Genomic DNA, 22,382 nt, shown 5'->3' with positions numbered 1-22,382 from the left:
CCCTAGTGACACCGTGGGTGTTCCGGTCGGTCTATGTATTTCCTCCTCTACCTCTCATACCCAAGGTGTTGATAATAGTAAGAAAAAGAGGAGTAAGAACAATTCTCATTGTTCCAGATTGGCCGCGAAGGACCTGGTATCCAGATCTGCAGGAAATGCTCACAGAAGATCCGTGGCCACTTCCTCTAAGACAGGACCTGTTGCAACAGGGGCCCTGTCTGTTCCAAGACTTACCGCGGCTGCGTTTGACGGCATGGCGGTTGAACGCCGGATCCTAGCGGAAAAGGGTATTCCAGATGAGGTCATTCCTACGCTAATAAAGGCTAGGAAGGACGTGACATCTAAACATTATCACTGTATATGGCGAAAATATGTTTCTTTGTGTGAGGCCAGGAATGCTCATACGTAAGAATTCCACCTGGGCCACTTCCTTCACTTCCTACAAACTGGAGTGAATTTGGGCCTAAAATAAGGCTCTATTAAGGTTCAGATTTTGGCCTTATCCATTTTCTTTCAAAAGGAATTGGCCTCTCTTCCTGAAGTAAGTACAAACTTTTGTGAAGGGAGTACTGCATATTCAGCCTCCTTTTGTACCTCCGGTGGTCCCTTGGGACCTTAACGTGGTGTTAAGGTTATGGTTTGAACCACTTAAAATGGTGGAGTTTAAATATCTCACTTGGAAGGTGGTCATGTTATTAGCCTTGGCTTCCGCTAGGTGAGTGTCGGAATTAGCAGCTTTATCACATAAAATCCCCTATCTGGTTTTCCATATGGATAGAGCGGAATTGCAGACCCGTCCTCAATTCCTGCTAAAAGTGGACTCATCCTTTCATATGAACCAACCTATTGTGGTGCCTGTGGCTACGCGTGACTTGGAGGATTCCGAGTCCCTTGATGTGGTCAGGGCTTTGAAAATTTACGTGGCCAGAACGGCTAGAGTCAGAAAAACAGAAGCACTGTTTGTCCTGTATGCAGCCAACAAGATTGGCACCCCTGCTTCAAATCAGACTATTGCTCTCTGGATCTGTAACACGATTCAGCAGGCGCATTCTATGGCGGGATTGCCGTTGCCTAATTCAGTCAAGGCCCATTCCACTAGGAAGGTGGGCTCTTCTTGGGCAGCTGCCCGAGGGGTCTCGGCACTACAGCTGTGCCGAGCTGCTACTTGGTCGGGTTCAAACACCTTTGCAAAGTTCTATAAGTTTGATACCCTGGCTGAGGAGGACCTCCTGTTTGCTCAATCGGTGCTGCAGAGTCATCCGCAGGAGCCCGTTTGGGAGCTTTGGTATAATCCCCATGGTCCTTACGGAGTCCCCAGCATCCTCTAGGACGTAAGAGAAAATAAGATTTTAAACCTACCGGTAAATCTTTTTCTCGTAGTCCGTAGAGGATGCTGGGTGCCCGTCCCAAGTGCGGACTACTTCTGCAAGACTTGTATATAGTTATTGCTTACATAAGGGTTATATGTTAGTTTTCATCGGTCTTGGACTGATGCTATGTTGTTTTCATACTGTTAACTGGGTTGTATATCACAAGTTATACGGTGTGATTGGTGTGGCTGGTATGAATCTTGACCTTGGATTAACAAAAATCATTTCCTCGTACTGTCCGTCTCCTCTGGGCACAGTTTCTCTAACTGAGGTATGGAGGAGGGGCATAGAGGGAGGAGCCAGTGCACACCCAGATCTAAAGTCTTTCTTAAAGTGCCCATGTCTGCTGCGGAGCCCGTCTATCCCCCATGGTCCTTACGGAGTCCCCATCATCCTCTACGGACTACGAGAAAAAAAATTTACCGGTAGGTTTAAAATGTTATTTTTTTCTCTGCAACCCACTGCTAAATTGTGCTTCCTAGCTGTTTTTTATAAAATCACTTAATTAAATCTAACTCTGATTACGTCAGAGAAGGCCAGGTACCCTACACCATAAGAGGGGGTTTGAAATTTTGACTTGTCTACTTAAAGATCACCAAAATCTGATCACAAGGTCAATTACATCCCTGGGTGGGATTGAACCACCAACCTTTTGGTTAATAGCCCATGTAAGTGAAAGAGATCCTGAAGCACTCACTCATCATGGGAAAGTACCAATGTGTTTCTTACAAAAATTCTCCAGATTATTGACTTTTTAAAGTTTTTCTAGGAAACGTTCTAGATAAATGCTTATTAGCCTTTGTCAGTATCTACTTTTGCAAGGTGTCTATGTGGCGCAATCGGTTAGCATGTTTGGCTATTAACCAAAAGGTTGGTGGTTCAATCCCACCCAGGGATGTAATTGACCTTGTAATCAGATTTTGGTGATCTTTAAATAGACAAGTCAAAAATTCAAACCCCCTCTTATGGTGTAGGGTACCTGGCCTTCTCTGATGTAATCAGAGTTAGATTTGATTAAGTGATTTTATAAAAAAACAGCTAGGAAGCACAATTTAGCAGTGGGTTGCAGAGAAAAAAAATTATGCTGGCAGAAAAGTCCAATTTAGTGACGAAACAGCTCTTCATTTTCTGATTTTATGTTTATGCTAACAAATTTGCTCTCTGAAAAGTGTCCACAAAGCCAAGTCTCTGATTAACACCTTTGTAGGGATGGTTTTTCACCTATTACTGAATTAAACTTGCTTCATTGGAAAGGCAGCAAGATGCATCCTCATTTCAATGTCTACTGAAATAATACAGGTTGACACCAGGAAACATAAACGTCACTGCATCCTTGCTGCTTCCTCATGGGGAAGTCTGTTTAATGTGAAAACAAGGTGATATCTAATCAGCACACAGGTAAGGAATTAAGAAAATCTTTCTTTATGGGTGAAGATGTTTCTCACAAAATTGTTGCACCAAAGCATCATTGAAATTCAAGCTGGAAAGATGATTTTAATATATCACTTGTACATTTTGTACTGCTCTTCTGGTGACAATGTAGTTTGTTTTTGTCCATTACCATTTTAATAATAGGGTAAAGAAAATTAAGTGGATTTTTTAAAGAAAACAATACTGTCAATATACTATTAAAACAAATTAAAATGGTAAAAGTTATTGTACTTTAAGTAAAAATAAAAGAGCCAAAATATCAATCCCAGTTTTGGATTACTTTAATTAACAAAAAACAATGCATATAGCAGAGGATAGTTTCAATCTGCCTACCTCTGGGTTATGGGCCCAGCATGCTTCCGTTGCAGTACTCTGCTGCTCATGTAAGTGCAAGAGATCCTGAAGCACTCACTCATCATGGGAAAGTACCAATGTATTTCTTACAAAAACTCTCCAGATTATTGACTTTTTAAAGTTTTTCTAGGAAACGTTCTAGATGAATGCTTATTAGCCTTTGTCAGTATATACTTTTACGAGGTGTCTCTGTGGTGCAATCGGTTAGCATGTTTGGCTATTAACCAAAAGATTGGTGGTTCAATCCCACCCAGGGATGTAATTGACCTTGTGATCAGATTTTGGTGATCTTTAAGTAGACAAGTCAAAATTTCAAACCCCCTCTTATGGTGTAGGGTACCTGGCCTTCTCTGATGTAATCAGAGTTAGATTTGATTAAGTTATTTTATAAAAAACAGCTAGGAAGCACAATTTAGCAGTGGGTTGCAGAGAAAAAAAAATTATGCTGGCAGAAAAGTCCAATTGAGTGATTAAACAGCTCTTCATTTTCTGACTTTATTTTTATGCTAACAAATTTGCTCTCTGAAAAGTGTCCACAAAGCCAAGTCTCTTATTAACACCTTTGTAGGAATGTTTTTTCACCTATTACTGAATTAAACTTGCTACATTGGAAAGGCAGCAAGATGCATCCTCATTTCAAATTCTACTGAAATAATACAGGTTGACACCAGGAAACATAAACGTTACTGCATCCTTGCTGCTTTCTCATGTGGAAGTCTGTTTAATGTGAAAACAAGGTAATATCTAATCAGCACACAGATAAGGAATTAAGAAAATCTTTCTTTATGGGTGAAGATGTTTCTCACAAAATTGTTGTCCCAATGCATCATTGAAATTCAAGATGGAAGATGATTTTAATATATCACTTGTACATTTTGCATTGCTCTTCTGGTGACAATGTAGTTTGTTTTTGTCAATTACCATTTCAGGAATAGGGTAAAGAATATTAAGTGGATTTTTTAAAGAAAACAATGCTGATAATATACTATTAAAACAAATTAAAATGATAAAAGTTATTGTACTTTAAGTAAAAATAAAAGAGCCAAAATATCAATCCCAGTTTTTGATTACTTTAATTATAAAAAAAAATGCACATAGCAGAGGATAGTTTCGATTAATCGACCTCTGGGTTATGGGCCCAGCATCCTTCCATTGCACTACTCTGCTGCTCATGGAAGTCCGAGAGATCCTGAAGACTAAATTGATTAAAGGCCTAAAAGTACTGGACTATAAGGAAAGACTTACTAGGCTGAATATGTATACACTAGAAAAGAGGTGCCTAAGAGGAGATATTATTAATATCTTCAAATATGTAAAGATACATAACAAAGAGTTATCAGAGGAATTATTTATTAAAAGAACACGTGGTCACTCGCTGCGACTGGAGGAAAGTTCAGAATGCAATGGAGGAAAGGGTTCTTCACTGTTAGGGCAATCAGGATGTGGAATTCCCTGCCAGGGAAGGTGGTAATGGCGGACTCTGTAATTGGATTTAAAAAAGGAATGGATACATTTCTGAATGAAAAAGCTATCCAAGGTTATAATACTTAAAATATCAACATGGTTAATCCGGGGGTAACATGAGTTATAGTAGCTAACTAGTCATAAAACATTATTCAGCAAGTATGTAGAATCATCACAACTTAAAACAGGTTGAACACGATGGGCAATTTGCCTCTATTCAACCTCAAAAACTATGTTACTATATGTTACTATATTACTGTAGTATACAGAACACCACAATGCAATGAGCAGTGATAGTGAGCACTGATGAGGATACTAGAACTGACACTGAGCAGCAAGATGCAGCACTGGACTATTAGTAATGTACTGTAGTATGCTGAGCACCACAATGCAGCACAAGACAATGAGCAGTGATACTGAGCACTGATGAGGATACTACTGAGAACTGACACTGAGCAGGAGAGACACACTACTAGTATTACTGAGCAGCAATAAGTAACCACTGATACTGAGCACTGATATTGAGATTTCCACTGAGAGAACATAGCCACGTCCTCTCCGCTCTCTCTTCAATGCACGAGTAAAAATGGCGGCAACGCGCAGCTCTATATATAATATCCGAATCTCGCGAGAATCCGACAGCGGGATGATGACATTTTCCCTTGTTCAGGTTTTCCGAGTCAGGCGGGAACAACCGAGCCTGCCTCAGACCAGTGTAAACCACGTGGAGTTCGTGGGGAATTCGGTTCTCGGAGAACCGAACCCGCTCCTCTCTACCTTATACCCATCAATTTTTTTTATTTTCAATCTAAGCCCCTGCAGTTTTCTGTAAGCATCTGCTTCGCTATGATGATCAACAAGTCACAAGGGCAAACACTCAGGGCTTGAGGCATAGATCTTTGGACCAGCTGCTACAAGCATGGCAGAGGTGTCACTATCACTGGTGACCCCCAGAGAGGTGGCGAGGGAGATTGTAATGCAGTGCGTGCAAATAAGCAGCGCAATGGTAAAAAGGAGGCATGATTTCATAGGTAGGGGCGTGGCCTGGTGGCCTGAATCTACATTTTGTTGCTCCGGGTGTCCCGGGGGTTGGGGGCTGCACCCGGGGACTAGTGTGTAAGCGGTGCTGGCTCCTGCACAGTGACAGGGCATGGCCACCCAGTATGACACCTCCCTTTTTTACCATGCTATAATTGCAGTCGCACTGCAGTTCAGCGTGATCATAAACAATGGTGTAGCCTCCTGCTGGTGCAGACTGTATGTGCGCGCAGGAAGCCGCCACCATTTTTGTGATCACAGCGGCTGAATGTGATGTCATACAGCCGCTGTGACCACGCCCCCTGTGTCTCCTCCATTGCAGACCCCATTTTGAAGCCTTGCCCCCGCACTGCTCCATCCCTGACCTGGAAATGGAGTGTTGCTGACCCCACTCTCCCCCCCTGCCCCGATTGACAGGCAGAGGCGATCGCATGCAGGCACATGCGTATGCTCTTAGCAATTTTTGCAGTTGGATCGCTTATTGTGATTGCAATCCAACCTGAATCAGGCCCTATTACCTATCACAATGCGCTGCGGGCAGTACAAAATTGGGTTAATATAGGAGAAAAACCCCCAGACCTGTGCTCCTTAACTGTACCTGGTGGCTAGTGGAGCGGCTGCCCAGTAATCAGTGTCCACCCCAGTGCGCACACGGCCCACCCCCTACGGCCACGCTCCCCTTAATCAGCGGCCTCGTGATCCGGAAGGGCGGTGTGTGTGTGACTGACCTTAGGAAGAAACCGGAGCCTCCGCTGCAGTGACCCAGCAACCAGGGCACGGGAGTATACAGCGCCGCTGGGAGTGATGAAGCTGCAGTAAAGATGTCTATTAGACCTAGCCTGCTGCAGCCCTTGTAGATTCTCATAAAACAAGTTCTTCTTTTCTTGTCAAAATTAATAGCTAAGAATAGGCTGCCTGAGGCAGGCCCCTGTTAAGTGGCCTGCTACTGAAGGCACCAACTACAAACTGAGCTCCCTGTTCATGGAAGCGGGGTTATAGAGGAGGATGCGCTGAGCATCTTGGGAACAGTCAAAAGCTTTGAGCCGGTTGGTGCCTCAGATCAAGATCCTACTCTACACCCCAATGTGAATCCTTGTGGAGTCCAGTGTACCCCACAGAAGAAATTAATGTGTCACACCCATTGGCAGCAACCTTAGAATAGCTGCTGACGGGCACAATTGAGAAAGGAAGGGGGGGGGGGCATTTGAATCCAGCAAATAGATGCAATTCAAATATGTAATTTGTACCTTCCTATTTTAAAATATAATGGATGAACCTCACCCTGTGAGAACAATCTTCATGATCAAGAGATCTAATATGTAAAATAAGTATGAGTTGGGATAGGGCTGGGGAGGGTGGCAGCTCGGGCAGCCCCTCCCCCGTCAAGTTAAGGAGATTCAACTGAGGAAGCACAAGGGAACTCTCGTCTGGGGACAACAACTGCAGGGAGACCACATCTTTTCAGATGAACATGGGAGGGCGGAAGGCTGCCTAATACTGAAGCACCATCAAATATCAAACCATATCCAACAACTAGTACAAGCATTCCTGGGGGAAGGTCTGCAGCAGACGGATTTGCATACGGTGATGTCATCCAAGCAGTGGGCCAAAGTTGGCTGGAACCCTCATCTGCATATAAAAAGAGAAAAGGGGCATGCAGGGCATGGCGGCCTTTTGCAGTGCTTGGATGACCCCTAGTTCGCATTAAACACCCCCACCCTCCTTTGGTGTGGGGCTCATGTTGGCCATGCCCCATCCCCTGAAGCATTCATGCTGATTTCTTGCAGCAGCTGGGCACTGTAACAGCTCCAGAGCTGCTCTGTAAGGCAAGTAAAAGGGTGTGGGCCCTGCAGCACCACCTGTAGTTCGCATTGTGCGTTGGAAGGCACAAAGTAAGCAGACGGGAGGAGAAGTCAGGATAGTACACAAGGGCATCCTTTTCTCTTAGTCCGTAAAGGATGCTGGGGTCACATTAAGAACCATGGGGTATAGACGGGATCCGCAAGAGACATGGGCACTTTAAGACTTTCAAAGGGTGTGAACTGGCTCCTCCCTCTATGCCCCTCCTCCAGACTCCAGTTATAGGAACTGTGCCCAGGGAGACGGACATTTCGAGGAAAGGATTTATTGTTAAACTAAGGTGAGCATCTTACCAGCTCACACCTTAAGCATGCCACAGAACGTGGCATTCAACAGAACACAAGCCAACGGCATGAACAATTGCAGCAAAAAGCTGACCAGAACCGTAACACAACATGTGTATAACCACAAGTAATAACTGCAGACACAGTATGGACTGGGACGGGTGCCCAGCATCCTCTACGTACTAAGAGAAAAGGATTTACCGGTAGGTATTAAAATCCTATTTTCTCATACGACCTAGAGGATGCTGGGGTCACATTAAGAACCATGGGGTTATACCAAAGCTCTTGAACGGGTGGGAGAGTGCGTACGACTCTGCAGCACCGAATGACCCAACTTGAGGTTATCATCAGCCAAGGTATCAAACTTGTAAAACTTAGCAAAAGTGTTTACTAAATAGCTGCTCGGCAAAGTTGCAATGCTGAGACTCCCCGACCAGCTGCCCAGGATGAACCCACCTTTCTAGTAGAATGGGTCTTCACCTAATTCAGTAACGGCAATCCTGCCGTGGAATGAGCATGCTGAATCTTACCACAGATTCAGCGCATAATGGTCTGCATGGAAGCAGGACACCCAATCCTGTTGGGAGCATACAAGACAAACAGAGCCTCTGTTTTCCTAATCTGAACCGTTCTGGTGACATAAATTTTCAAAGTTCTGACCACAGCCAGAGACTTTGACTCAACGAAGGTGTCAGTGGCCAAAGGCACCATGTGGAAAGATGAACCACCTTTGGCAGAAATTGTTGACGTGTCCTCAATTCTGCTCTATCTTCATGAAAGATCAAATAAAGGCTCTTGTGATACTGCATGGTTTGTACTGTTTTCCATGTGCTCCCAGATCTTTCAAGCAAGTAGCATGGTCAAGAAAGTTCTGTTTGAAAAGAAACAAACATTTACTGTCATTGTTATGCAAATAAACTTACATTAAAGCTAACAAGAAAGCCCACTCGTTCTGTCTTTAAACTGATAAAAGAAACCCCAATAATATGGGGCATGCAAAAATTGAGATAAAACTCAGTTTTGCTCCTCTCCACGGAAATCTTTAATAAAAGGCGAAATATTTGTTAGTTCTGAAGAGAAACCAGAGCATGACCAAGATTCCACCTGTCGCCTGAGTGCCATGCCAGCAGTTCTCATTCAGCTCAAAGTGAGCACCCAATTTGAATGAAAGAAAGCAGATTTCTCACCAGGCTTCCCCTTGCTATAAACATGGTTTGTACTCTTTTCCATGTGCTCCCAGATCTTTCAAACAATTAGTGTGGTCAAGAAAGTTCTGTTTGAAAAGAAACAAACATTTACTGTCATTTCTATGCAAATGAGCTTACATTAAAGAACACTCGTTCTATCTTTAAACCGATAAAATAAAACCCCAATAAGATGGGGCATGCAAAAATTGAGATAAAACTCAGTTTTGCTCCTCTCCACGGAAATCTTTAGTAAAATGCGAAAGATTTGTTCGTTCTGAAGAGAAACCACAGCATGACCAAGATTCTACCTGTCGCCTGAGTGCCATGCCAGCAGTCCTCATTCAGCTCAAAGTGAGCACCCAATTTGAAAGAAAGAAAGCAGATTTCTCACCAGGCTTCCCCTTGCTATAAACATGGTTTGTACTCTTTTCCATGTGCTCCCAGATCTTTCAAGCAATTAGTATAGTCAAGAAAGTTCTGTTTGAAAAGAAACAAACATTTACTGTCATTTCTATGCAAATGAGCTTACATTAAAGCACACTCGTTCTATCTTTAAACTGATAAAAGAAACCCCAATAAGACGGGGCATGCAAAAATTGAGATAAAACTCAGTTTTGCTCCTCTCCACGGAAATCTTTAGTAAAAGGCGAAAGATTTGTTCGTTCTGAAGAGAAACCAGAGCATGACCAAGATTCCACCTGTTGCCTGAGTGCCATGCCAGCAGTCCTCATTCAGCTCAAAGTGAGCACCCAATTTGAAAGAAAGAAAGCAGATTTCTCTCCAGGCTTCCCCTTGCTATAAGCATGGTTTGTACTCTTTTCCATGTGCTCCCAGATCTTTCAAGCAATTAGTATGGTCAAGAAAGTTCTGCTTGAAAAGAAACAAACATTTATTGTCATTGTTATGCAAATAAACTTACATTAAAGCTAACAAGAAAGCACACTCGTTCTGTCTTTAATCCGATAAAAGAAACCCCAATAATATGGGGCATGCAAAAATTGAGATAAAACTCAGTTTTGCTCCTCTCCACGGAAATCTTTAGTAAAAGGCGAAAGATTTGTTCGTTCTGCAGAGAAACCAGAGCATGACCAAGATTCCACCTGTCGCCTGAGTGCCGTGCCAGCAGTCCTCATTCAGATCAAAGTGAGCGCCCAATTTGAAAGAAAGCAGATTTCTCACCTGTCTTCTCCTTGCTATAAGCATGGTTTGTACTGTATTCCATGTGCTCCCAGATCTTTCAAGCAAGTAGCATGGTCAAGAAAGTTCTGTTTGAAAAGAAACAAACATTTACTGTCATTTCTATGCAAATGAGCTTACATTAAAGCACACTCATTCTATCTTTAAACCGATAAAAGAAACCCCAAAAAGATGAGGCATGCAAAAATTGAGATAAAACTCGGTTTTGCTCCTCTCCACGGAAATCTTTAGTAAAAGGCGAAAGATTTGTTCGTTCTGAAGAGAAACCAGAGCATGACCAAGATTTTTATCTGAAAATATGTGTTCTCCCTGCAGTTGTTGTCCACAGATGAGAGTTCCCTTGTGCTGCCTCAGTTGAATCTCCTTTACTTGACAGGGGGATGCTCGAGCAGCGACCCTCCCCAGCTCTAGCCCAACTCCTACTTACCTGCCAGGTGAGATACTATGATCATGAAGGTGCTTCTCCCAGGGCAAGGCTCACCCATTGCACTCTGGGTGTGCTGCTTCTGCGTTTTCCCCAAATGTGGGAAACTTGACTGCATAATTTGTGTTTCCCCTGGTCGGCTCTCGTATAATTCAGATCTCTTTGTCTCAGGTCTCTCTCCAGCCTAGTTTGCTGTCTGTTTCCACTTCTCTTTTCTTGAGCCGCTCCCTTCTATGCCCTTGCGCACTATCCTGACTTCTCCCGTCTGCTTACTTCGTGCCTTCCAACGCACAATGCAAACTACAGGTAGTGCTGCAGGGCCCACACCCTTTTACTTGCCTTACAGAGCGTCTCTGGAGCAGTTACAGTGCCCAGCTGCTGCAAGAAATCAGCTTGAATGCTTCAGGGGCTGGGGCATAGCCAACATGAGCCCCACACCGAAGGAGGGTGGAGGTGTGTAATGCGAACTAGGGGTCATCCAAGCGCCGCAAAAGGCCGCCATGCCCTGCACGCCCCTTGTCTCTTTTCATATGCAGACGAGGGTTGAAGCCAACTTTGACCCACTGTTTGGATGACATCACCATATGCAAATCCATCTGCTGCAGGCCTTCCCCCAGGAATGCTTGCACTAGTTGTTGCATTTGGTTTGTTGTTTGGGGGTGCTTCAGTATTAGGCAGCCTTCTGCCCTCCCATGTTCATCTGAAAATATGTGTTCTCCCTGCAGTTGTTGTCCCCAGATGAGAGTTCCCTTGTGCTGCCTCAGTTGAATCTCCTTTACTTGACAGAGATGTGCCTGAGCAGCGGCCCTCCCCAGCCCTATCCCAAATCATACTTATTTTGCATAGGCGATACCATGGTCATGAAGATTGTTCTCCCAGGGTGAGGTTCATTCATTGCATTCTGGGTATGCTGACCCCTGTGATTTCCCCAAATGTGGGAAACTCGACTGCATTATTTGTGGTAGTGGGGGACTGTGTTTGTGCTTTCCTCTGGTCAGCTCTGGTAAAAATCAGATTTCTTTATATCAGATCTTCCTCTAGCCTTGTTCTTCTTTCGAGAGTTCCCTTGTGCTGCCTCAGTTGGATCTCTTTCACTTGAGAGGGGGGTGCCCGAGCAGCGACCCTCCCCAGCTCTAGCCCAACTCCTACTTACCTGCCAGGTGAGATACTATGATCATGAAGGTGCTTCTCCCAGGGCAAGGCTCACCCATTGCACTCTGGTTGTGCTGCCCCTGCGATTTCCCCAAATGTGGGAAACTTGACTGCATAATTTGTGTTTCCCTTGGTCATCTCTCGTATAATTCAGATCTCTTTGTCTCAGGTCTCTCTCCAGCCTAGTTTGCTGTCTGTTTCCACTTCTCTTTTCTTGAGCCGCTCCCTTCTATGCCCTTGCGCACTATCCTGACTTCTCCCGTCTGCTTACTTCGTGCCTTCCAACGCACAATGCAAACTACAGGTAGTGCTGCAGGGCCCACACCCTTTTACTTGCCTTACAGAGCAGCTCTGGAGCAGTTACAGTGCCCAGCTGCTGCAAGAAATCAGCTTGAATGCTTCAGGGGCTGGGGCATAGCCAACATGAGCCCCACACCGAAGGAGGGTGGAGGTGTGTAATGCGAACTAGGGGTCATCCAAGCGCCGCAAAAGGCCACCATGCCCTGCACGCCCCTTTTCTCTTTTCATATGCAGACGAGGGTTGAAGCCAACTTTGACCCACTGCTTGGATGGCATCACCATATGCAAATCCATCTGCTGCAGGCCTTCCCCCAGGAATGCTTGCACTAGTTGTTGCATTTGGTTTGTTGTTTGGGGGTGCTTCAGTATTAGGCAGCCTTCTGCCCTCCCATGTTCATCTGAAAATATGTGTTCTCCCTGCAGTTGTTGTCCCCAGATGAGAGTTCCCTTGTGCTGCCTCAGTTGAATCTCCTTTACTTGAAAGAGATGTGCCTGAGCAGCGGCCCTCCCCAGCCCTATCCCAAATCATACTTATTTTGCATAGGAGAGACCATGGTCATGAAGATTATTCTCCCAGTGTGAGGTTCATTTATTGCATTCTGGGTATGCTGACCCCTGTGATTTCCCCAAATGTGGGAAACTCGACAGCATTATTTGTGGTAGTGGGGGACTGTGTTTGTGTTTTCCTCTGGTCAGCTCTGGTAAAAGTCAGATTTCTTTGTTTCAGATCTTCCTCTAGCCTTGTTCTTCTTTCGAGAATTCCCTTGTGCTGCCTCAGTTGGATCTCCTTCACTTGACAGGGGGGTACCCGAGCAGCGACCCTCCCCAGCTCTAGCCCAACTCCTACTTACCTGCCAGGTGAGATACTATGATCACGTAGGTGCTTCTCCCAGGGCAAGGCTCACCCATTGCACTCTGGGTGTGCTGCTCCTGCGATTTCCCCAAATGTGGGAAACTTGACTGCATAATTTGTGTTTCCCCTGGTCGGCTCTCGTATAATTCAGATCTCTTTGTCTCAGGTCTCTCTCCAGCCTAGTTTGCTGTCTGTTTCCACTTCTCTTTTCTTAAGTGCCTTCCAATGCACAATGCAAACTACAGGTAGTGCTGCAGGGCCCACACCCTTTTACTTGCCGTACAGAGCAGCTCTGGAGCTGTTACAGTGCCCAGCTGCTGCAAGAAATCAGCTTGAATGCTTCAGGGGCTGGGGCATAGCAAACATGAGCCCCACACCGAAGGAGGGTGGGGATGTTTAATGCGAACTAAGGGTCATCCAAGCGCCGCAAAAGGCCGCCATGCCCTGCATACCCCTTTTCTCTTTTCATATGCAGATGAGGGTTCCAGCCAACTTTGGCCCACTGCTTGGATGACATCACCGTATGCAAATCCGTCTTCTGCAGAACTTCCCCCAGGAATGCTTGTACTAGTTGTTGCATTTGGTTTGTTGTTTGGGGGTGCTTCAGTATTAGGCAGCCTTCTGCCCTCCCATGTTCATCTGAAAATATGTGTTCTCCCTGCAGTTGTTGTCCCCAGATGGGAGTTCCCTTGTGCTGCCTCAGTTGAATCTCCTTTACTTGACAGAGATGTGCCTGAGCAGCGGCCCTCCCCAGCCCTATCCCAAATCATACTTATTTTGCATAGGAGATACCATGGTCATGAAGATTGCTCTCCGAGGGTGAGGTTCATTCATTGCATTTTGGGTATGCTGACCCCTGTGATTTCCCCAAATGTGGGAAACTCGACTGCATTATTTGTGGTAGTGGGGGACTGTGTTTGTGCTTTCCTCTGGTCAGCTCTGGTAAAAATCAGATTTCTTTATATCAGATCTTCCTCTAGCCTTGTTCTTCTTTCGAGAGTTCCCTTGTGCTGCCTCAGTTGGATCTCTTTCACTTGAGAGGGGGGTGCCCGAGCAGCGACCCTCCCCAGCTTTAGCCCAACTCCTACTTACCTGCCAGGTGAGATACTATGATCATGAAGGTGCTTCTCCCAGGGTAAGGCTCACCCATTGCACTCTGGTTGTGCTGCCCCTGCGATTTCCCCAAATGTGGGAAACTTGACTGCATAATTTGTGTTTCCCTTGGTCATCTCTCGTATAATTCAGATCTCTTTGTCTCAGGTCTCTCTCCAGCCTAGTTTGCTGTCTGTTTCCACTTCTCTTTTCTTGAGCCCCTGCCTTCTATGCCCTTGTGCACTCTCCTGACTTCTCCTGTCTGCTTACTTTGTGCCTTCCAACGCACAATGCGAACTACAGGTAGTGCTGCAGGGCCCACACCCTTTTACTTGCCTTACAGAGCAGCTCTGGAGCTGTTACAGTGCCCAGCTGCTGCAAGAAATCAGCTTGAATACTTCAGGGGCTGGGGCATAGCCAACATGAGCCCCACACCGAAGGAGAATGGAGGTGTTTAATGCGAACTAGGGGTCATCCAAGCACCGCAAAAGGCCGCCATGCCCTGCATAACCCTTTTCTCTTTTCATATGCAGATGAGGGTTCCAGCCAACTTTGGCCCACTGCTTGGATGACATCACCATATGCAAATCCGTCTTCTGCAGACCTTCTCCCAGGAATGCTTTTACTAGTTGTTGCATTTGGTTTGTTGTTTGGGGGTGCTTCAGTATTAGGCAGCCTTCTGCCCTCCCATGTTCATCTGAAAATATGTGTTCTCCCTGCAGTTGTTGTCCCCAGATGAGAGTTCCCTTGTGCTGCCTCAGTTGAATCTCCTTTACTTGACAGAGATGTGCCTGAGCAGCGGCCCTCCCCAGCCCTATCCCAAATCATACTTATTTTGCATAGGAGATACCATGGTCATGAAGATTGTTCTCCCAGGGTTAGGTTCATTCATTGCATTCTGGGTATGCTGACCCCTGTGATTTCCCCAAATGTGGGAAACTCAACTGCATTATTTGTGGTAGTGGGGGACTGTGTTTGTGCTTTCCTCTGGTCAGCTCTGGTAAAAGTCAGATTTCTTTGTCTCAGATCTTCCTCTAGCCTTGTTCTTCTTTCGAGAGTTCCCTTGTGCTGCCTCAGTTGGATCTCCTTCACTTGACAGGGGGGTGCCCGAGCAGCGACCCTCCCCAGCTCTAGCCCAACTCCTACTTACCTGCCAGGTGAGATACTATGATCATGTAGGTGCTTCTCCCAGGGCAAGGCTCACCCATTGCACTCTGGGTGTGCTGCCCCTGCGATTTCCCCAAATGTGGGAAACTTGACTGCATAATTTGTGTTTCCCCTGGTCGGCTCTCATATAATTCAGATCTCTTTGTCTCAGGTCTCTCTCCAGCCTAGTTTGCTGTCTGTTTCCACTTCTTTTTTCTTGAGCCCCTCCCTTCTATACCCTTGTGGACTCTAATGACTTCTCCTCCTGTCTGCTTACTTTGTGCCTTCCAACGCACAATGCAAACTACAGGTAGTGCTGCAGGGCCCACACCCTTTTACATGCCTTTCAGAGCAGCTCTGGAGCTGTTACAGTGCCCAGCTGCTGCAAGAAATCAGCTTGAATGCTTCAGGGGCTGGGGCATAGCCAACATGAGCCCCACACCGACGGAGGGTGGAGGTGTTTAATGCGAACTAAGGGTCATCCAAGCGCCGCAAAAGGCCACCATGCCCTGCATACCCCTTTTCTCTTTTCATATGCAGATGAGGGTTCCAGCCAACTTTGGCCCACTGCTTGGATGACATCACCGTATGCAAATCCGTCTTCTGCAGACCTTCCCCCAGGAATGCTTGTACTAGTTGTTGCATTTGGTTTGTTGTTTGGGGTGCTTCAGTATTAGGCAGCCTTCTGCTCTCCCATGGTTATCTGAAAATATGTGTTCTCCCTGCAGTTGTTGTCCCCAGATGAGAGTTCCCTTGTGCTGCCTCAGTTGAATCTCCTTTACTTGACAGAGATGTGCCTGAGCAGCGGCCCTCCCCAGCCCTATCCCAAATCATACTTATTTTGCATAGGAGATACCATGGTCATGAAGATTGTTCTCCCAGGGTGAGGTTCATTCATTGCATTCTGGGTATGCTGACCCCTGTGATTTCCCCAAATGTGGGAAACTCGACTGCATTATTTGTGGTAGTGGGGGACTGTGTTTGTGCTTTCCTCTGGTCAGCTCTGGTAAAAGTCAGATTTCTTTGTCTCAGATCTTCCTCTAGCCTTGTTCTTTTTTTGAGAGTTTCCTTGTGCTGCCTCAGTTGGATCTCCTTCACTTGACAGGGGGGTGCCCGAGCAGCGACCCTCCCCAGCTCAAGCCCAACTCCTACTTACCTGCCAGGTGAGATACTATGATCAGGAAGGTGCTTCTCCCAGGGCAAGGCTCACCCATTGCACTCTGGGTGTGCTGCTCCTGCGATTTCCCCAAATGTGGGACACTTGATTGCATAATTTGTGTTTCCTCTGGTCGGCTACTCGTATAATTCAGATCTCTTTGTCTCAGGTCTCTCTTTAGCCTAGTTTGCTGTCTGTTTCCACTTCTCTTTTCTTGAGCCCCTGCCTTCTATGCCCTTGTGCACTCTCCTGACTTCTCCTGTCTGCTTACTTTGTGCCTTCCAACGCACAATGCAAACTACAGGTAGTGCTGCAGGGCCAACACCCTTTTACTTGCCTTACAGAGCAGCTCTGGAGCTGTTACAGTGCCCAGCTGCTGCAAGAAATCTGCTTGAATGCTTCAGGGGATGGGGCATGGCCAACATGAGCCCCACACCAAAGGAGGGTGGAGGTGTTTAATGCAAACTAGGGGTCATCCAAGCACCGCAAAAGGCCGCCATGCCCTGCACGCCCCTTTTCTCTTTTCATATGCAGATGAGGGTTGAAGCCAACTTTGACCAACTGCTTGGATGACATCACCGTATGCAAATCCGTCTTCTGCAGAACTTCCCCCAGGAATGCTTGCACTAGTTGTTGCATTTGGTTTGTTGTTTGGGGGTGCTTCAGTATTAGGCAGCCTTCTGCCCTCCCATGTTCATCTAAAAATATGTGTTCTCCCTGCAGTTGTTGTCCCCAGATGAGAGTTCCCTTGTGCTGCCTCAGTTGAATCTCCTTTACTTGACAGAGATGTGCATGAGCAGCGGCCCTCCCCAGCCCTATTCCAAATCATACTTATTTTGCATAGGAGATACCATGGTCATGAAGATTGTTCTCTCAGGGTGAGGTTCATTCATTGCATTTTGGGTATGCTGACCCCTGTGATTTCCCCAAATGTGGGAAACTTGACTGCATTATTTGTGGTAGTGGGGGACTGTGTTTGTGCTTTCCTCTGGTCAGCTCTGGTAAAAGTCAGATTTCTTTGTCTCATATTTTACTCTAGCCTTGTTCTTCTTTCGAGAGTTCCCTTGTGCTGCCTCAGTTGGATCTCCTTCACTTGACAGGGGGGTACCCGAGCAGCGATCCTCCCCAGCTCTAGCCCAAATCCTACTTACCTGCCAGGTGAGATACTATGATCATGAAGGTGCTTCTCCCAGGGCAAGGCTCACCCATTGCACTCTGGGTGTGCTGCTCCTGCGATTTCCCCAAATGTGGGAAACTTGACTGCATAATTTGTGTTTCCCCTGGTCGGCTCTCGTATAATTCAGATCTCTTTGTCTCAGGTCTCTCTCCAGCCTAGTTTGCTGTCTGTTTCCACTTCTCTTTTCTTGAGCCGCTCTCTTCTATGCCCTTGCGCACTATCCTGACTTCTCCTCCTCTCTGCTTACTTTGTGCCTTCCAAAGCACAATGCGAACTACAGGTAGTGCTGCAGGGCCCACACCCTTTTACTTGCCTTACAGAGCAACTCTGGAGCTGTTACAGTGCCCAGATGCTGCAAGAAATCAGCTTGAATGCTTCAGGGGCTGGGGCATAGCCAACATGAGCCCCACACCGAAGGAGGGTGGAGGTGTTTAATGCGAACTAGGGGTCATCCAAGCGCCGCAAAAGGCCGCCATGCCCTGCACGCCCCTTTTCTCTTTTCATATGCAGACGAGGGTTGAAGCCAACTTTGACCCACTGCTTGGATGACATCACCATATGCAAATCCATCTGCTGCAGGCCTTCCCCCAGGAATGCTTGCACTAGTTGTTGCATTTGGTTTGTTGTTTGGGGGTGCTTCAGTATTAGGCAGCCTTCTGCCCTCCCATGTTCTTCTGAAAATATGTGTTCTCCCTGCAGTTGTTGTCCCCAGATGAGAGTTCCCTTGTGCTGCCTCAGTTGAATCTCCTTTACTTGACAGAGATGTGCCTGAGCAGCGGCCCTCCCCAGCCCTATCCCAAATCATACTTATTTTGCATAGGAGATACCATGGTCATGAAGATTGTTCTCCCAGGGTGAGGTTCATTCATTGCATTCAGGGTATGCTGACCCCTGTGATTTCCCCAAATGTGGGAAACTCGACTGCATTATTTGTGGTAGTAGCGGACTGTGTTTGTGCTTTCCTCTGGTCAGCTCTGGTAAAAGTCAGATTTCTTTGTCTCAGATCTTCCTCTAGCCTTGTTCTTCTTTCGAGAGTCCCTTGTGCTGCCTCAGTTGGATCTCCTTCACTTGACAGGGGGGTACCCGAGCAGCGACCCTCCCCAGCTCTAGCCCAACTTCTACTTACCTGGCAGGTGAGATACTATGATCATGTAGGTGCTTCTCCCAGGGCAAGGCTCACCCATTGCACTCTGGGTGTGCTGCTCCTGCGTTTTCCCTAAATGTGGGAAACTTGACTGCATAATTTGTGTTTCCCCTGGTCGGCTCTCGTATAATTCAGATCTCTTTGTCTCAGGTCTCTCTTCAGCCTAGTTTGCTGTCTGGTTCCACTTCTCTTTTCTTGAGCCGCTCCCTTCTATGCCCTTGCGCACAATCCTGACTTCTCCTCCCGTCTGCTTACTTTGTGCCTTCCAATGCACAATGCAAACTACAGGTAGTGCAGCAGGGCCCACACCCTTTTACTTGCCTTACAGAGCAGCTCTGGAGCTGTTACAGTGCCCAGCTGCTGCAAGAAATCATCTTGAATGCTTCAGGGGATGGGGCATGGCCAACATGAGCCCCACACCAAAGGAGGGTGGGGGTGTTTAATGCGAAAAAGGGGTCATCCAAGCACCGCAAAAGGCCGCCATGCCCTGCACGCCCCTTTTCTCTTTTCATATGCAGATGAGGGTTGAAGCCAACTTTGACCCACTGCTTGGATGACATCACCATATGCAAATCCGTCTTCTGCAGAACTTCCCCCAGGAATGCTTGTACTAGTTGTTGCATTTGGTTTGTTGTTTGGGGGTGCTTCAGTATTAGGCAGCCTTCTGCCCTCCAATGTTCATCTGAAAATATGTGTTCTCCCTGCAGTTGTTGTCCCCAGATGAGAGTTCCCTTGTGCTGCCTCAGTTGAATCTCCTTTACTTGACAGAGATGTGCATGAGCAGCGGCCCTCCCCAGCCCTATTCCAAATCATACTTATTTTGCATAGGAGATACCATGGTCATGAAGATTGTTCTCCCAGGGTGAGGTTCATTCATTGCATTCTGGGTATGCTGACCTCTGTGATTTCCCCAAATGTGGGAAACTCGACTGCTTTATTTGTGGTAGTGGGGGACTGTGTTTGTGTTTTCCTCTGGTCAGCTCTGGTAAAAGTCAGATTTCTTTGTTTCAGATCTTCCTCTAGCCTTGTTCTTCTTTCGAGAGTTCCCTTGTGCTGCCTCAGTTGGATCTCCTTCACTTGACAGGGGGGTGCCCGAGCAGCGACCCTCCCCAGCTCTAGCCCAACTCCTACTTACCTGCCAGGTGAGATACTATGATCATGAAGGTGCTTCTCCCAGGGCAAGGCCCACCCATTGCACTCTGGGTGTGCTGCCCCTGCGATTTCCCGAAATGTGGGAAACTTGACTGCATAATTTGTGTTTCCCCTGGTCGGCTCTCGTATAATTTAGATCTCTTTGTCTCAGGTCTCTCTCCAGCCTAGTTTGCTGTCTGTTTCCACTTCTTTTTTCTTGAGCCCCTCCCATCTATACCCTTGTGCACTATCCTGACTTCTCCTCCCGTCTGCTTACTTTGTGCCTTCCAATGCACAATGCAAACTACAGGTAGTGCTGCAGGGCCCACACCCTTTTACTTGCCTTACAGAGCAGCTCTGGAGCTGTTACAGTGCCCAGCTGCTGCAAGAAATCAGCTTGAATGCTTCAGGGGCTGGGCATAGCCAACATGAGCCCCACACCGAAGGAGGGTGGAGGTGTTTAATGCAAACTAGGGGTCAGACAAGCGCCGCAAAAGGCCACCATGCCCTGCACGCCCCTTTTCTGTTTTCATATGCAGACGAGGGTTGAAGCCAACTTTGACCCACTGCTTGGATGACATCACCATATGCAAATCCATCTGCGGCAGGCCTTCCCCCAGGAATGCTTGCACTAGTTGTTGCATTTGGTTTGTTGTTTGGGGGTGCTTCAGTATTAGGCAGCCTTCTGCCCTCCCATGTTCATCTGAAAATATATGTTCTCCCTGCAGTTGTTGTCCCCAGATGAGAGTTCCCTTGTGCTGCCTCATTTGAATCTCCTTTACTTGACAGAGATGTGCCTGAGCAGCGGCCCTCCCCAGCCCTATCCCAAATCATACTTATTTTGCATAGGAGATACCATGGTCATGAAGATTATTCTCCCAGGGTGAGGTTCATTCATTGCATTCTGGGTATGCTGACCCCTGTGATTTCCCCAAATGTGGGAAACTCGACTGCTTTATTTGTGGTAGTGGGGGACTGTGTTTGTGTTTTCCTCTGGTCAGCTCTGGTAAAAGTCAGATTTCTTTGTTTCAGATCTTCCTCTAGCCTTGTTCTTCTTTCAAGAGTTCCCTTGTGCTGCCTCAGTTGGATCTCCTTCACTTGACAGGGGGGTGCCCGAGCAGCGACCCTCCCCAGCTCTAGCCCAACTCCTACTTACCTGCCAGGTGAGATACTATGATCATGAAGGTGCTTCTCCCAGGGCAAGGCTCACCCATTGCACTCTGGGTGTGCTGCCCCTGCGATTTCCCCAAATGTGGGAAACTTGACTGCATAATTTGTGTTTCCCCTGGTCGGCTCTCATATAATTCAGATCTCTTTGTCTCAGGTCTCTCTCCAGCCTAGTTTGCTGTCTGTTTCCACTTCTTTTTTCTTGAGCCCCTCCCTTCTATACCCTTGTGCACTATCCTGACTTCTGCTCCCGTCTGCTTACTTTGTGCCTTCCAATGTACAATGCAAACTACAGGTAGTGCTGCAGGGCCCACACCCTTTTACTTGCCTTACAGAGCAGCTCTGGAGCTGTTACAGTGCCCAGCTGCTGCAAGAAATCAGCTTGAATGCTTCAGGGGATGGGGCATGGCCAACATGAGCCCCACACCAAAGGAGGGTGGAGGTGTTTAATGCGAACTAGGGGTCATCCAAGCACCGCAAAAGGCCGCCATGCCCTGCACGCCCCTTTTCTCTTTTCATATGCAGATGAGGGTTGAAGCCAACTTTGACCAACTGCTTGGATGACATCACCGTATGCAAATCCGTCTTCTGCAGAACTTCCCCCAGGAATGCTTGCACTAGTTGTTGCATTTGGTTTGTTGTTTGGGGGTGCTTCAGTATTAGGCAGCCTTCTGCCCTCCCATGTTCATCTAAAAATATGTGTTCTCCCTGCAGTTGTTGTCCCCAGATGAGAGTTCCCTTGTGCTGCCTCAGTCGAATCTCCTTTACTTGACAGAGATGTGCATGAGCAGCGGCCCTCCCCAGCCCTATTCCAAATCATACTTATTTTGCATAGGAGATACCATGGTCATGAAGATTGTTCTCTCAGGGTGAGGTTCATTCATTGCATTTTGGGTATGCTGACCCCTGTGATTTCCCCAAATGTGGGAAACTTGACTGCATTATTTGTGGTAGTGGGGGACTGTGTTTGTGCTTTCCTCTGGTCAGCTCTGGTAAAAGTCAGATTTCTTTGTCTCATATTTTACTCTAGCCTTGTTCTTCTTTCGAGAGTTCCCTTGTGCTGCCTCAGTTGGATCTCCTTCACTTGACAGGGGGGTACCCGAGCAGCGACCCTCCCCAGCTCTAGCCCAAATCCTACTTACCTGCCAGGTGAGATACTATGATCATGAAGGTGCTTCTCCCAGGGCAAGGCTCACCCATTGCACTCTGGGTGTGCTGCTCCTGCGATTTCCCCAAATGTGGGAAACTTGACTGCATAATTTGTGTTTCCCCTGGTCGGCTCTCGTATAATTCAGATCTCTTTGTCTCAGGTCTCTCTCCAGCCTAGTTTGCTGTCTGTTTCCACTTCTCTTTTCTTGAGCCGCTCTCTTCTATGCCCTTGCGCACTATCCTGACTTCTCCTCCTCTCTGCTTACTTTGTGCCTTCCAAAGCACAATGCGAACTACAGGTAGTGC

At 46.8% G+C, this 22,382-nt stretch overlaps 24 non-coding genes and 3 pseudogenes across 24 annotated transcripts; 22 read left to right on the top strand and 5 right to left on the bottom strand.

Annotated features, from left to right (window-relative positions):
• The first annotated feature begins 3,340 nt into the window (after nucleotides 1-3,340).
• On the top strand, nucleotides 3,341-3,414 carry TRNAN-AUU (transfer RNA asparagine (anticodon AUU)). The gene has a single exon. It is a non-coding gene; the product is annotated as a tRNA-Asn (tRNA).
• A 5,361-nt stretch (nucleotides 3,415-8,775) lies between these two features.
• On the bottom strand, nucleotides 8,776-8,891 carry LOC135044776 (U5 spliceosomal RNA). The gene has a single exon (XR_010237315.1). It is a non-coding gene; the product is annotated as a U5 spliceosomal RNA (small nuclear RNA).
• A 275-nt stretch (nucleotides 8,892-9,166) lies between these two features.
• LOC135044756 (U5 spliceosomal RNA) lies at nucleotides 9,167-9,282 on the bottom strand. The gene has a single exon (XR_010237296.1). It is a non-coding gene; the product is annotated as a U5 spliceosomal RNA (small nuclear RNA).
• A 274-nt stretch (nucleotides 9,283-9,556) lies between these two features.
• On the bottom strand, nucleotides 9,557-9,672 carry LOC135044637 (U5 spliceosomal RNA). The gene has a single exon (XR_010237178.1). It is a non-coding gene; the product is annotated as a U5 spliceosomal RNA (small nuclear RNA).
• Nucleotides 9,673-9,958: 286 nt separating this feature from the next.
• Nucleotides 9,959-10,074, bottom strand: LOC135044680 (U5 spliceosomal RNA). The gene has a single exon (XR_010237221.1). It is a non-coding gene; the product is annotated as a U5 spliceosomal RNA (small nuclear RNA).
• Nucleotides 10,075-10,344: 270 nt separating this feature from the next.
• Nucleotides 10,345-10,460, bottom strand: LOC135044659 (U5 spliceosomal RNA). The gene has a single exon (XR_010237200.1). It is a non-coding gene; the product is annotated as a U5 spliceosomal RNA (small nuclear RNA).
• A 144-nt stretch (nucleotides 10,461-10,604) lies between these two features.
• Nucleotides 10,605-10,767, top strand: LOC135044509 (U1 spliceosomal RNA). The gene has a single exon (XR_010237092.1). It is a non-coding gene; the product is annotated as a U1 spliceosomal RNA (small nuclear RNA).
• A 671-nt stretch (nucleotides 10,768-11,438) lies between these two features.
• Nucleotides 11,439-11,602, top strand: LOC135044912 (U1 spliceosomal RNA). Its single transcript, XR_010237448.1, has one exon. It is a non-coding gene; the product is annotated as a U1 spliceosomal RNA (small nuclear RNA).
• Nucleotides 11,603-11,754: 152 nt separating this feature from the next.
• On the top strand, nucleotides 11,755-11,917 carry LOC135044436 (U1 spliceosomal RNA). The gene has a single exon (XR_010237033.1). It is a non-coding gene; the product is annotated as a U1 spliceosomal RNA (small nuclear RNA).
• A 671-nt stretch (nucleotides 11,918-12,588) lies between these two features.
• On the top strand, nucleotides 12,589-12,752 carry LOC135045136 (U1 spliceosomal RNA). The gene has a single exon (XR_010237669.1). It is a non-coding gene; the product is annotated as a U1 spliceosomal RNA (small nuclear RNA).
• A 152-nt stretch (nucleotides 12,753-12,904) lies between these two features.
• LOC135044389 (U1 spliceosomal RNA) lies at nucleotides 12,905-13,067 on the top strand. The gene has a single exon (XR_010236994.1). It is a non-coding gene; the product is annotated as a U1 spliceosomal RNA (small nuclear RNA).
• Nucleotides 13,068-13,682: 615 nt separating this feature from the next.
• LOC135044943 (U1 spliceosomal RNA) lies at nucleotides 13,683-13,846 on the top strand. The gene has a single exon (XR_010237479.1). It is a non-coding gene; the product is annotated as a U1 spliceosomal RNA (small nuclear RNA).
• Nucleotides 13,847-13,998: 152 nt separating this feature from the next.
• On the top strand, nucleotides 13,999-14,161 carry LOC135044423 (U1 spliceosomal RNA). The gene has a single exon (XR_010237023.1). It is a non-coding gene; the product is annotated as a U1 spliceosomal RNA (small nuclear RNA).
• Nucleotides 14,162-14,832: 671 nt separating this feature from the next.
• LOC135044463 (U1 spliceosomal RNA) lies at nucleotides 14,833-14,996 on the top strand. The gene has a single exon (XR_010237054.1). It is a non-coding gene; the product is annotated as a U1 spliceosomal RNA (small nuclear RNA).
• Nucleotides 14,997-15,148: 152 nt separating this feature from the next.
• On the top strand, nucleotides 15,149-15,290 carry LOC135044445 (U1 spliceosomal RNA; annotated as a pseudogene).
• Nucleotides 15,291-15,984: 694 nt separating this feature from the next.
• Nucleotides 15,985-16,148, top strand: LOC135045078 (U1 spliceosomal RNA). Its single transcript, XR_010237611.1, has one exon. It is a non-coding gene; the product is annotated as a U1 spliceosomal RNA (small nuclear RNA).
• Nucleotides 16,149-16,300: 152 nt separating this feature from the next.
• Nucleotides 16,301-16,464, top strand: LOC135045286 (U1 spliceosomal RNA). The gene has a single exon (XR_010237793.1). It is a non-coding gene; the product is annotated as a U1 spliceosomal RNA (small nuclear RNA).
• Nucleotides 16,465-17,135: 671 nt separating this feature from the next.
• On the top strand, nucleotides 17,136-17,299 carry LOC135044933 (U1 spliceosomal RNA). The gene has a single exon (XR_010237469.1). It is a non-coding gene; the product is annotated as a U1 spliceosomal RNA (small nuclear RNA).
• Nucleotides 17,300-17,451: 152 nt separating this feature from the next.
• Nucleotides 17,452-17,614, top strand: LOC135045215 (U1 spliceosomal RNA). The gene has a single exon (XR_010237743.1). It is a non-coding gene; the product is annotated as a U1 spliceosomal RNA (small nuclear RNA).
• A 674-nt stretch (nucleotides 17,615-18,288) lies between these two features.
• LOC135044938 (U1 spliceosomal RNA) lies at nucleotides 18,289-18,452 on the top strand. Its single transcript, XR_010237474.1, has one exon. It is a non-coding gene; the product is annotated as a U1 spliceosomal RNA (small nuclear RNA).
• Nucleotides 18,453-18,603: 151 nt separating this feature from the next.
• Nucleotides 18,604-18,766, top strand: LOC135045283 (U1 spliceosomal RNA). Its single transcript, XR_010237790.1, has one exon. It is a non-coding gene; the product is annotated as a U1 spliceosomal RNA (small nuclear RNA).
• A 674-nt stretch (nucleotides 18,767-19,440) lies between these two features.
• LOC135044998 (U1 spliceosomal RNA) lies at nucleotides 19,441-19,604 on the top strand. Its single transcript, XR_010237534.1, has one exon. It is a non-coding gene; the product is annotated as a U1 spliceosomal RNA (small nuclear RNA).
• A 152-nt stretch (nucleotides 19,605-19,756) lies between these two features.
• Nucleotides 19,757-19,898, top strand: LOC135044473 (U1 spliceosomal RNA; annotated as a pseudogene).
• Nucleotides 19,899-20,592: 694 nt separating this feature from the next.
• Nucleotides 20,593-20,756, top strand: LOC135045006 (U1 spliceosomal RNA). The gene has a single exon (XR_010237542.1). It is a non-coding gene; the product is annotated as a U1 spliceosomal RNA (small nuclear RNA).
• Nucleotides 20,757-20,908: 152 nt separating this feature from the next.
• LOC135045257 (U1 spliceosomal RNA) lies at nucleotides 20,909-21,050 on the top strand (annotated as a pseudogene).
• A 695-nt stretch (nucleotides 21,051-21,745) lies between these two features.
• On the top strand, nucleotides 21,746-21,909 carry LOC135044932 (U1 spliceosomal RNA). The gene has a single exon (XR_010237468.1). It is a non-coding gene; the product is annotated as a U1 spliceosomal RNA (small nuclear RNA).
• A 152-nt stretch (nucleotides 21,910-22,061) lies between these two features.
• LOC135045213 (U1 spliceosomal RNA) lies at nucleotides 22,062-22,224 on the top strand. The gene has a single exon (XR_010237740.1). It is a non-coding gene; the product is annotated as a U1 spliceosomal RNA (small nuclear RNA).
• Nucleotides 22,225-22,382: the final 158 nt, after the last annotated feature.

The sequence above is a fragment of the Pseudophryne corroboree genome, unplaced genomic scaffold (assembly GCF_028390025.1).
Source record: "Pseudophryne corroboree isolate aPseCor3 unplaced genomic scaffold, aPseCor3.hap2 scaffold_90, whole genome shotgun sequence".
Taxonomy (NCBI): Eukaryota; Metazoa; Chordata; class Amphibia; order Anura; family Myobatrachidae; genus Pseudophryne; species Pseudophryne corroboree.
The sequence above is the reverse complement of the archived record's forward strand: the minus strand, read 5'-3'. Positions and strand labels throughout refer to the sequence as shown.